Raw genomic sequence first — 9826 nt, 5'->3', positions numbered from 1 at the left:
CACACTGCCCGTGAGGTGGTAGAGGTAGGATCCCTCGCCGAGCCCGAGGGAAAAACCCACCTTGGAGGTTAAACAGATTAAGAAATTAAGAAAGAAAGTATCAATGTTTCTATTAAGGTAGGTACAATGTTAAACATGCCATCACTGTGGTGTAGCGTTATCGTGTCTGCTTCTTTTCTGGAGGCCACACGTTTCATTCCCGGCCAGATCAAGGATTTCGTGGTCCAGTCAGCCTACGTGATCACAATTGAGGAGGACGGTGGGATGGCGGCCCTGGTCGAGAAATTCAAGAATAATGGCCAAGTAAATTCGTCGTGCTGACCACATGACATCTCAAAACCTGCAGGCCTTCGGACTGAGCAGCAGTCGCGCGGTAGGCCGTAGCACTTCAGGGCTGTTATGCCATGTGGTTTGGTGTGCTGCAGTATAAAACACTACAAGATAAAACAGTTCTAAATCTTGAGAAAGCTTCCCTCGGCTTTAATTCTCAAACTTGGTTTATTAGTTTATGAGTTTTATTTGGCTATTGCAAGCCCAAATCAGCCCTTCTGTAGCAAACTAGTGTACCGTCGCATTAAATTCCGGTACAAGAAACCGGGCATTTCGGACATTTCATGAAAGAAAGAGTTTCGTGGGCCATGCTGGTGCGTTCTGTTCCTCTCTGCTACACATGAGAATTAAATTCTGTGTAGCGTTATAGAAAATGTGTTCTAACATGGAAATAAAGCGTTTCCCCACCCATGTCCTTATAACATATTTTCTTCTGCTACGTTTGAGGAATATGTCCTGAAAAATTGGCACGTCTTGGTGTTAGACAAACTTATTTTGACGAGACGTACTACGATTATATCGTGCTTTCCAAACACTTAAAAACTATTATCGAACAATATTTTTTGGAGACGATGGAAGCATAGAGCACACATTACTGATGTCGGAACCTTGTAGTGAGTATGATTGAAAGCGTACAGAAAAGCTGACTCCTTCCTATACAGCATCAGCCAGGTTGGCCGAGCGGTCTAAGGCGCCAGACTTAAGTTCTGGTTCCCGAGAGGGAGCGTGGGCTCAAACCCCACACCCGGCAGTGCATTTTTACTGCTCCCAATAAGAACAGAATAATTCACTGACCACGTAAATGCTTATGACACAAGACATACGTCCCATCACATAAAATTACAATTCAGCTGAGGTATCCATGATATATCGGTACGAGTCACTGCAGAGGGTAGATGAGGAAGAGAGAATTGCGAAAGTAGGAGGAAATGAAAAGGTAGCGATTGGAAAATTAAAATAGAGGATACAAAAGGAGAGATGGAAAAGGGTCATGGGAGGGAAAAAAAGGAGATGAAGTAGGCCTAGCTTCTGCGGCCGTCAGGAAAGATAGTGGAGACCAGAGGGTAAGGAATCAAATAACGTATGAGGGGTTGACGCTCTGGTAATGAGGGGGCTCCATTGCTAGACATGTAGGGAAAGTGTGCTGATTAAAGGAGACCAGGGTGGTGTGTTATCCACGAATTATGTTCAGGCAGATGCTGAGGAAACTAGAAGTGAAGGAGGTGGGTAAGGAGATGGTGGTAGTTTTTCACATTGGTACCAACGATGTAAGGCAAGCAGGTATTAGTACCTACATAGTTGGGGAGGTGTGGGATGTGGTTAATGTAGCGCAGGTGACGTTAGTAGTATAATTGGATGGTTCTGCGGCACCTCCGCCGCCGCACGCCTCCTCCTCCGCCGCCGCCGCCGCCCGCGGGAAATTTGAATTTTGGCGCGAGATTTGAATTTGTAAACAAAGCCACGTGCTTTTTGACAGCTGTCATCGACAACAACGCAACGCTAACCTCACTGCTGCCATCTTGACGGGCCTAAACCTCACTAGTGCCAACTTAACCTAACTAGCATGAGGTAAACAAAGCCACGTGTTTTTTGACAGCCACGTGCTTTTTGACAGACAACAACGCATCGCTAACCTCAGTACTGCCATCTTGACGGGCCTAAACCTCAGTAGTGCCAACTTAACCTAACTAGTGCAAGATAAACAAATCCACGTGCTTTTTGACAGCCACGTGCTTTTTGACAGATTTGTAAACAAAGCCACGTGCTTTTTGACAGCTGTCATCGACAACAACGCATCGCTAACCTCAGTACTGCCATCTTGACGGGCCTAAACCTCAGTAGTACCAACTTAACCTAACTATCGTGTGGTAAACAAAGCCACGTGCTTTTTGACAGCCACGTGCTTTTTTGACAGCTGTCATCCCCCATCTTTAAACTACAGAGCACCGTGCTGCCCTCTTTCATCACCTGTCATCGGCAGTGCTGCCATCTTGACAGACCTAAACCTTAGTGCTACCAACTTAACCTCACTAGCTCGAGATAAACAAATCCACGTGCTTTTTGACAGCCACGTGCTTTTTTGATAGCTGTCATCCGCCATCTTTAATCTATAGAGCACAGTGCTGCCCTCTTTAGCTACTTACCTTTGAAATGTGGTAGCGGATAATTTGAAAAATGCTTTTCGACAAGCAGCCATCTTTAATCCAGAGAGAACAGTGCTGCCCTCTATGTGGTGGCGGCAAATTGAAAAATTCCACGTGCTCTTGTTTGGAAACAAACTCACGTGCTTTTTCGACAGCTACCATCCGCCATCTTTAATCTATAGAGCACAGTGCTGCCCTCTTTAGCTACTTACCTTTGAAATGTGGTGGCGACAAATTCCACGTGCTCTTGTTTAGTAAACAATCTCACGTGCTTTTTTGTCAGCTGTCATCCGCCATCTTTAATCTATAGAGCACAGTGCTGCCCTCTTTATCGTAGTAGATGTAAATTCGTCACAGCTGTCATCCGCAGTGCTGCCATCTTAACGGGCTTAAACCTTAGTGCTACCAACTTAACCTTACTAGCGCGAGATAAACAAATCCACGTGCTTTTTGACAGCTGTCATCCACCATCTTTAATCTATAGAGCACAGTGGTGCCCTCTTTAGCTACTTACCTTTGAAATGTGGTGGCGGATAATTTGAAAAATGCTTTTTGATAGCAGCCATCTTTGAGCACCCTGCTTCCCTCTTTTGTGGTGGCAGGCAATTCCACGTGACTGCAGCCATCTTTAATCATGAGAGCACCGTGCTGCCCTCTATGTGGTGGCGGCAAATTCTACATGCTCTTGTTTGGAAACAAACTCACGTGCTTTTCTCTGACAGCTGTCATCCGCCATCTTGCATCACAAACCTCAGTGCTGCGCTCTTTAGCTAGATACCTTTGAAATGTGGTGGCGGCAATTTGAAAAAAAATCTATGTGCTCTTGTTTAGTAAACAAAGCCACGTGCTTTTTATGACAGCTATCATCCACCATCTTTAATCAATAGAGCACGGTGCTGCTATCATGCAGGCAATTTTATCACCTGTCATCCGCCATCTTTTAATGAACAGAGCACCGTGCTGCTCTCTGTAGTAGCGGGCAATTTGAAAAGTTCTGTTAGCTGTCATCCGCCATCTTTAATCAAGAGAGCACCGTGCTGCCATCTATGTGGTGGCGGCAAATTCTACGTGCTACGCGCAGCTGTCGTCCACCATCTTACATCGCAAACCTCAGTGCTACACTCTATGTGGTGGCGGATAATTTAAAAAGAAAAATTCTACATCAGTCCTCTCTCGACGCTAATTGCACAAGATGGTGACTATACATGACTCCTTAAAGGTGCTTATGCAAGATGATCGCTATACATAGACGCCCTTGGGATGCTTGCGCAAGATGGCGGTTATACAAGGCTCCTTATGAGGGATGCTTGCGCGAGATGGTGGTTGCTCTTATGAGGCGGCTTAAGGATCCATGACTAGAGACGCCCTAAGGATGCTTGCGCAAGATGGCGGATGCAAGATGGCGGCTATACATAGCTCCTTATGAGACAGCCAGTACTCGATACAACATGTGATCAGAACATTGATTGATGTGTTCAGAACACTACTCGATACAACATGTGATTAAAACATTGTGTGGTGTGTTCAGAACACTACATAAGTAGAATCGAACGCTGTATTAGGGGATACCTTTGTTTAGATTGAAACATAACAAGACTAGAATTGAACACTGCACATTGATTGATTGATGTGTTCAGAACACAAAATAAGTAGAATCGAACACTGTACTCGATGTCGTTAACTTCAACATGTGATTAAAACATTGTCTGGTGTGTTCAGAACACTACATAAGTAGAATCGAACGCTGTACAACATGTTAGGGGATACCTTTGTTTAGATTGAAACATAACAAGACTAGAATTGAACACTGCACTCGATGTCGTTACATGCGATCAGAACAATGATTGATGTGTTCAGATCACGAAACAAGTAGAACCGAACACTGTACAACATGTTAGGGGATACCTTTGTTCTAAGAAGATCAGCTTGAAACATAACAAGACTAGAATTGAACACTGCACTCGATACAACATGTAATCAGAACATTGATTGATGCGTTCAGATCACGAAACAAGTAGAACCGAACACTGTACAACATGTTAGGGGATACCTTTGTTTAGATTGAAACTAACAAGACTAACACTTCAAATGATTTGCTTAGTACGAAAATAAAAAAATCTATACCGCGTAGCTAACTCGTTCATCACACTGCTAAGACGCTTAGTAATTGTGAATACACTCATACGAAAATCAAGAAAGCACACTGCGTAGCCAACTCGCTCGGCTCACTCGCTTAGTAATTGCAACACACACGGATAAGAATGTTCCGAGATACTTACATGTTTTTAAGGGGGGTGAAAGATCATAAATTATATGTACACATGTTGTCTCCTCCAAGTTGTAAGATGAAATAGACGCAGTACTGCGAGTTTCCGCTCTAGCTGGCGAACGGAAGTAGCATGATATCTCAGCGAAAAATAAAAATACGCGTGAGCTTGCAAGTCAGACACAATGATGGATACCGCGATTCAAATCCTGGTAACTTATGCCGTCGGGAAGGGTATCCGGCGAGCATCTAGCCGTAAATTCCCGATTCTCGACAGATTCTTAATCCCAGTTCTTTGACGTCAGGAAGGGCAACCGGCTGTAGTGATACAGCGATTTAAAATCTAGCTGTAAAACCCCCGATTCTCGACAGATTCTTAATCCGAGTTCTTTGACGTCAGGAAGGGCAACCGGTCGAAAACAATAGTGTAAGAGGCTAGATACTGCCAGTTTTGCGTCAGGAAGGGCAGCTCAACAAATTCTTGCGATTTAAAATCTAGGTCGGGAAGGGCATCCGGCTGTAAAACCCCTGATTCTCGACAGATTCTTAATCCGAGTTCTTTGACGTCAGGAAAGGCAACCGGTCGAAAACAATAGCGTATGATGTGAGAGGTTAGATACTACCAGTTTTGTGTCAGGAAGGACAACTAGTCTTAAAACAAAACAGATTCTTAATCCGAGTTCTTTGACGTCAGGAAGGGCAACCGGTCGAAAACTATACTGTATGATGTAAGAGGCTAGATACTGCTAGTTTTGCGTCAGGAAGGGCAACTCAACAAATTCTTGCGATTTAAAGTCCTAGTCAGGAAGGGCAGCCGGTCGTAAAACTATGGTGTGAGGCGGGGTGTGCCAAAAAGCTAGCAATACGTAAGGGCTGTTGATGGGGACGTTAAACCTTGTGCAGACTCCTTCGAAAATGAGTACAAGACTTGACGGTGATTCATTTGTCGGATGGAGGCAATAAGCCTTGTGCAGGCTTCTTCAGTGTGAGTAGGCTATGTGTCGGTACCGGGATATCTAGTTATAAAACCCGCTACAACAAATTTATCGCGTATACTGCGATTTAAAATCCTAGTCAGGAAGGGCAACCGGTCGTAAAACTATGGTGTGAGGTGGGGTGTGCAAGAAAGCCAGCATTAAGTAAGGGCTGTTGATGTGTTTTAACCTCTCCGTACAATCATGATAGTTTACGTTAGGAACTTACATAGGCTAAATGCTACACATTCCGTGGTAGAGCCGGGAATCGAACTCGGACCTCCGGGGGGGGGGGTAGCAGCTAATCACACTAACTACTACACCACAGAGGAGGACTATTTCAGTTTTACAGAACAGAATATTTTACAACCTTAATTGGTACTGTGTTTTAACCTCTCCGTACAATCATAATATGTTAAGAGCTTACATGAGCTGAATGGTACTCAGCTAAGAAGACGTACGTGAGTTACAAGTCGCTTATCAGCATGCAGTGTCCTCGTTCAAGGTTACTACTACAGCAGGAAGATACGTGTACAATTTCAGCTAACACACACATTCCGCGGCTCGCTCTGATACAGTACAACTTCAAGGACTGTAGAACAAACCCATAGCCTACAGTATGCATGCCTCTCACGCGGTAGTCTCGGGTTCGATTCTCTTGGGAATAAAAATGTGTTTAAATCGCAAGAATTTGTTGAGTTGCCCTTCCTAACGTAAAACTAGCAGTATCTAACCTCATACACTATAGTTTTCAACCGGTTGCCCTTCCTGACGTCAAAGAACTCGGATTAAGAATCTGTTTTGTTTTAAGACTAGTTGTCCTTCCTGATGCAAAATTGGCAGTATCTAAGCTCTTACATCATACGCTATTGTTTTCGACCGGTTGCCCTTCCTGACAACTCGGATTTAGAATCTGTCGAGAATCGGGGGTTTTACAGCTAGATTTTAAATCGCAGTATCACGAACTATTGTTTTACTACTGGATGCCCTTCCTGACTAAGATTTTAAATCGCAAGAATTTGTTTTAAGACTCAAGTCTTGTTATGTTTCTTTCGTAATCTGCAAGTCTAAACAAGCATATCGCTGCACACTCTTGCCTTCACGATGCGTATTTGATAATTGTTTTCAACTAGTTGCCCTTCCTGACGTCAAAGAACTCGGATTAAGAATCTGTCGAGAATCGGGGGTTTTACTGCTAGATTTTAAATCGCAGTATCACGAACCATTGTTTTACTGCTGGATGCCCTTCCTGACTAAGATTTTAAATCGCAAGAATTTGTTTTAAGACTCAAGTCTTGTTATGTTTCTTTCGTAATCTGCAAGTCTAAACAAGCATATCGCTGCACACTCCTTCGCGATGCGTGTTCGATAATTGTTTTCAACCGGTTGCCCTTCCTGACGTCAAAGAACTCGGATTAAGAATCTGTCGAGAATCGGGGGTTTTACAGCTAGATTTTAAATCGCAGTATCACGAACTATTGTTTTACTGCTGGATGCCCTTCCTGACTAAGATTTTAAATCGCAAGAATTTGTTTTAAGACTCAAGTCTTGTTATGTTTCTTTCGTAATCTGCAAGTCTAAACAAGCATATCGCTGCACACTCTTGCCTTCGCGATGCGTGTTCGATAATTGTTTTCAACCGGTTGCCCTTCCTGACGTCAAAGAACTCGGATTAAGAATCTGTCGAGAATCGGGGGTTTTACAGCTAGATTTTAAATCGCAGTATCACGAACTATTGTTTTACTGCTGGATGCCCTTCCTGACTAAGATTTTAAATCGCAAGAATTTGTTTTAAGACTCAAGTCTTGTTATGTTTCTTTCGTAATCTGCAAGTCTAAACAAGCATATCGCTGTACACTCTTGCCTTCACGATGCGTATTCGATAATTGTTTTCAACCGGTTGCCCTTCCTGACGTCAAAGAACTCGGATTAAGAATCTGTCGAGAATCGGGGGTTTTACTGCTAGATTTTAAATCGCAGTATCACGAACCATTGTTTTACTGCTGGATGCCCTTCCTGACTAAGATTTTAAATCGCAAGAATTTGTTTTAAGACTCAAGTCTTGTTATGTTTCTTTCGTAATCTGCAAGTCTAAACAAGCATATCGCTGCACACTCTTGCCTTTGCGATGCGTGTTCGATAATTGTTTTCGACCGGTTGCCCTTCCTGACTTCAAAGAACTCGGATTAAGAATCTATCGAGAATCGGGGGATATACAGCTAGATTTTAAATCGCAGTATCACGAACTATTGTTTTACTGCTGGATGCCCTTCCTGACTAAGATTTTAAATCGCAAGAATTTGTTTTAAGACTCAAGACTTGTTATGTTTCTTTCGTAATCTGCAAGTCTAAACAAGCATATCGCTGTACACTCTTGCCTTCACGATGCGTGTTCGATAATTGTTTTCAACCTGTTGCCCTTCCTGACGTCAAAGAACTCGGATTAAGAATCTGTCGAGAATCGGGGGTTTTACTGCTAGATTTTAAATCGCAGTATCACGAACTATTGTTTTACTACCGGATGCCCTTCCTGACTAAGATTTTAAATCGCAAGAATTTGTTTTAAGACTCAAGTCTTGTTATGTTTCTTTCGTAATCTGCAAGTCTAAACAAGCATATCGCTGCACACTCTTGCCTTCGCGATGCGTGTTCGATAATTGTTTTCGACCGGTTGCCCTTCCTGACGTCAAAGAACTGGGATTAAGAATCTGTCGAGAATCGGGGATTTACAGCTAGATGCTCCCCGGATACCCTTCCCGACGGCATAAGTTACCAGGATTTGAATCGCGGTATCCATCATTGTGTCTGACTTGCAAGCTCACGCGTATTTTTATTTTTTGCTGAGATATCATGCTACTTCCGTTCGCCAGCTAGAGCGGAAACTCGCAGTACTGCGTCTATTTCATCTTACAACTTGGAGGAGACAACATGTGTACATATAATTTATGATCTTTCACCCCCCTTAAAAAACATGTAAGTATCTCGGAACATTCTTATCCGTGTGTGTTGCAATTACTAAGCGAGTGAGTCGAGCGAGTTGGCTACGCAGTGTGCTTTCTTGATTTTCGTATGAGTGTATTCACAATTACTAAGCGTCTTAGCAGTGTGATGAACGAGTTAGCTACGCGGTATAGATTTTTTTATTTTCGTACTAAGCAAATCATTTGAAGTGTTAGTCTTGTTAGTTTCAATCTAAACAAAGGTATCCCCTAACATGTTGTACAGTGTTCGGTTCTACTTGTTTCGTGATCTGAACGCATCAATCAATGTTCTGATTACATGTTGTATCGAGTGCAGTGTTCAATTCTAGTCTTGTTATGTTTCAAGCTGATCTTCTTAGAACAAAGGTATCCCCTAACATGTTGTACAGTGTTCGGTTCTACTTGTTTCGTGATCTGAACACATCAATCATTGTTCTGATCGCATGTAACGACATCGAGTGCAGTGTTCAATTCTAGTCTTGTTATGTTTCAATCTAAACAAAGGTATCCCCTAACATGTTGTACAGCGTTCGATTCTACTTATGTAGTGTTCTGAACACACCAGACAATGTTTTAATCACATGTTGAAGTTAACGACATCGAGTACAGTGTTCGATTCTACTTATTTTGTGTTCTGAACACATCAATCAATCAATGTGCAGTGTTCAATTCTAGTCTTGTTATGTTTCAATCTAAACAAAGGTATCCCCTAATACAGCGTTCGATTCTACTTATGTAGTGTTCTGAACACACCACACAATGTTTTAATCACATGTTGTATCGAGTACAGTGTTCTGAACACATCAATCAATGTTCTGATCACATGTTGTATCGAGTACTGGCTGTCTCATAAGGAGCTATGTATAGCCGCCATCTTGCATCCGCCATCTTGCGCAAGCATCCTTAGGGCGTCTCTAGTCATGGATCCTTAAGCCGCCTCATAAGAGCAACCACCATCTCGCGCAAGCATCCCTCATAAGGAGCCTTGTATAACCGCCATCTTGCGCAAGCATCCCAAGGGCGTCTATGTATAGCGATCATCTTGCATAAGCACCTTTAAGGAGTCATGTATAGTCACCATCTTGTGCAATTAGCGTCGAGAGAGGACTGATGTAGAATTTTTCTTTTTAA

General features: G+C 42.9%; 1 non-coding gene across 1 annotated transcript; it reads left to right on the top strand.

Annotated features, from left to right (window-relative positions):
- Nucleotides 1–997: 997 nt before the first annotated feature.
- Nucleotides 998–1081, top strand: TRNAL-UAA (transfer RNA leucine (anticodon UAA)). The gene has a single exon. It is a non-coding gene; the product is annotated as a tRNA-Leu (tRNA).
- Nucleotides 1082–9826: the final 8745 nt, after the last annotated feature.

This window comes from Anabrus simplex, chromosome 3, assembly GCF_040414725.1.
Source record: "Anabrus simplex isolate iqAnaSimp1 chromosome 3, ASM4041472v1, whole genome shotgun sequence".
In the NCBI taxonomy this organism is placed as follows: domain Eukaryota; kingdom Metazoa; phylum Arthropoda; class Insecta; order Orthoptera; family Tettigoniidae; genus Anabrus; species Anabrus simplex.
This window is presented reverse-complemented; position numbering and strand designations above follow the sequence as displayed.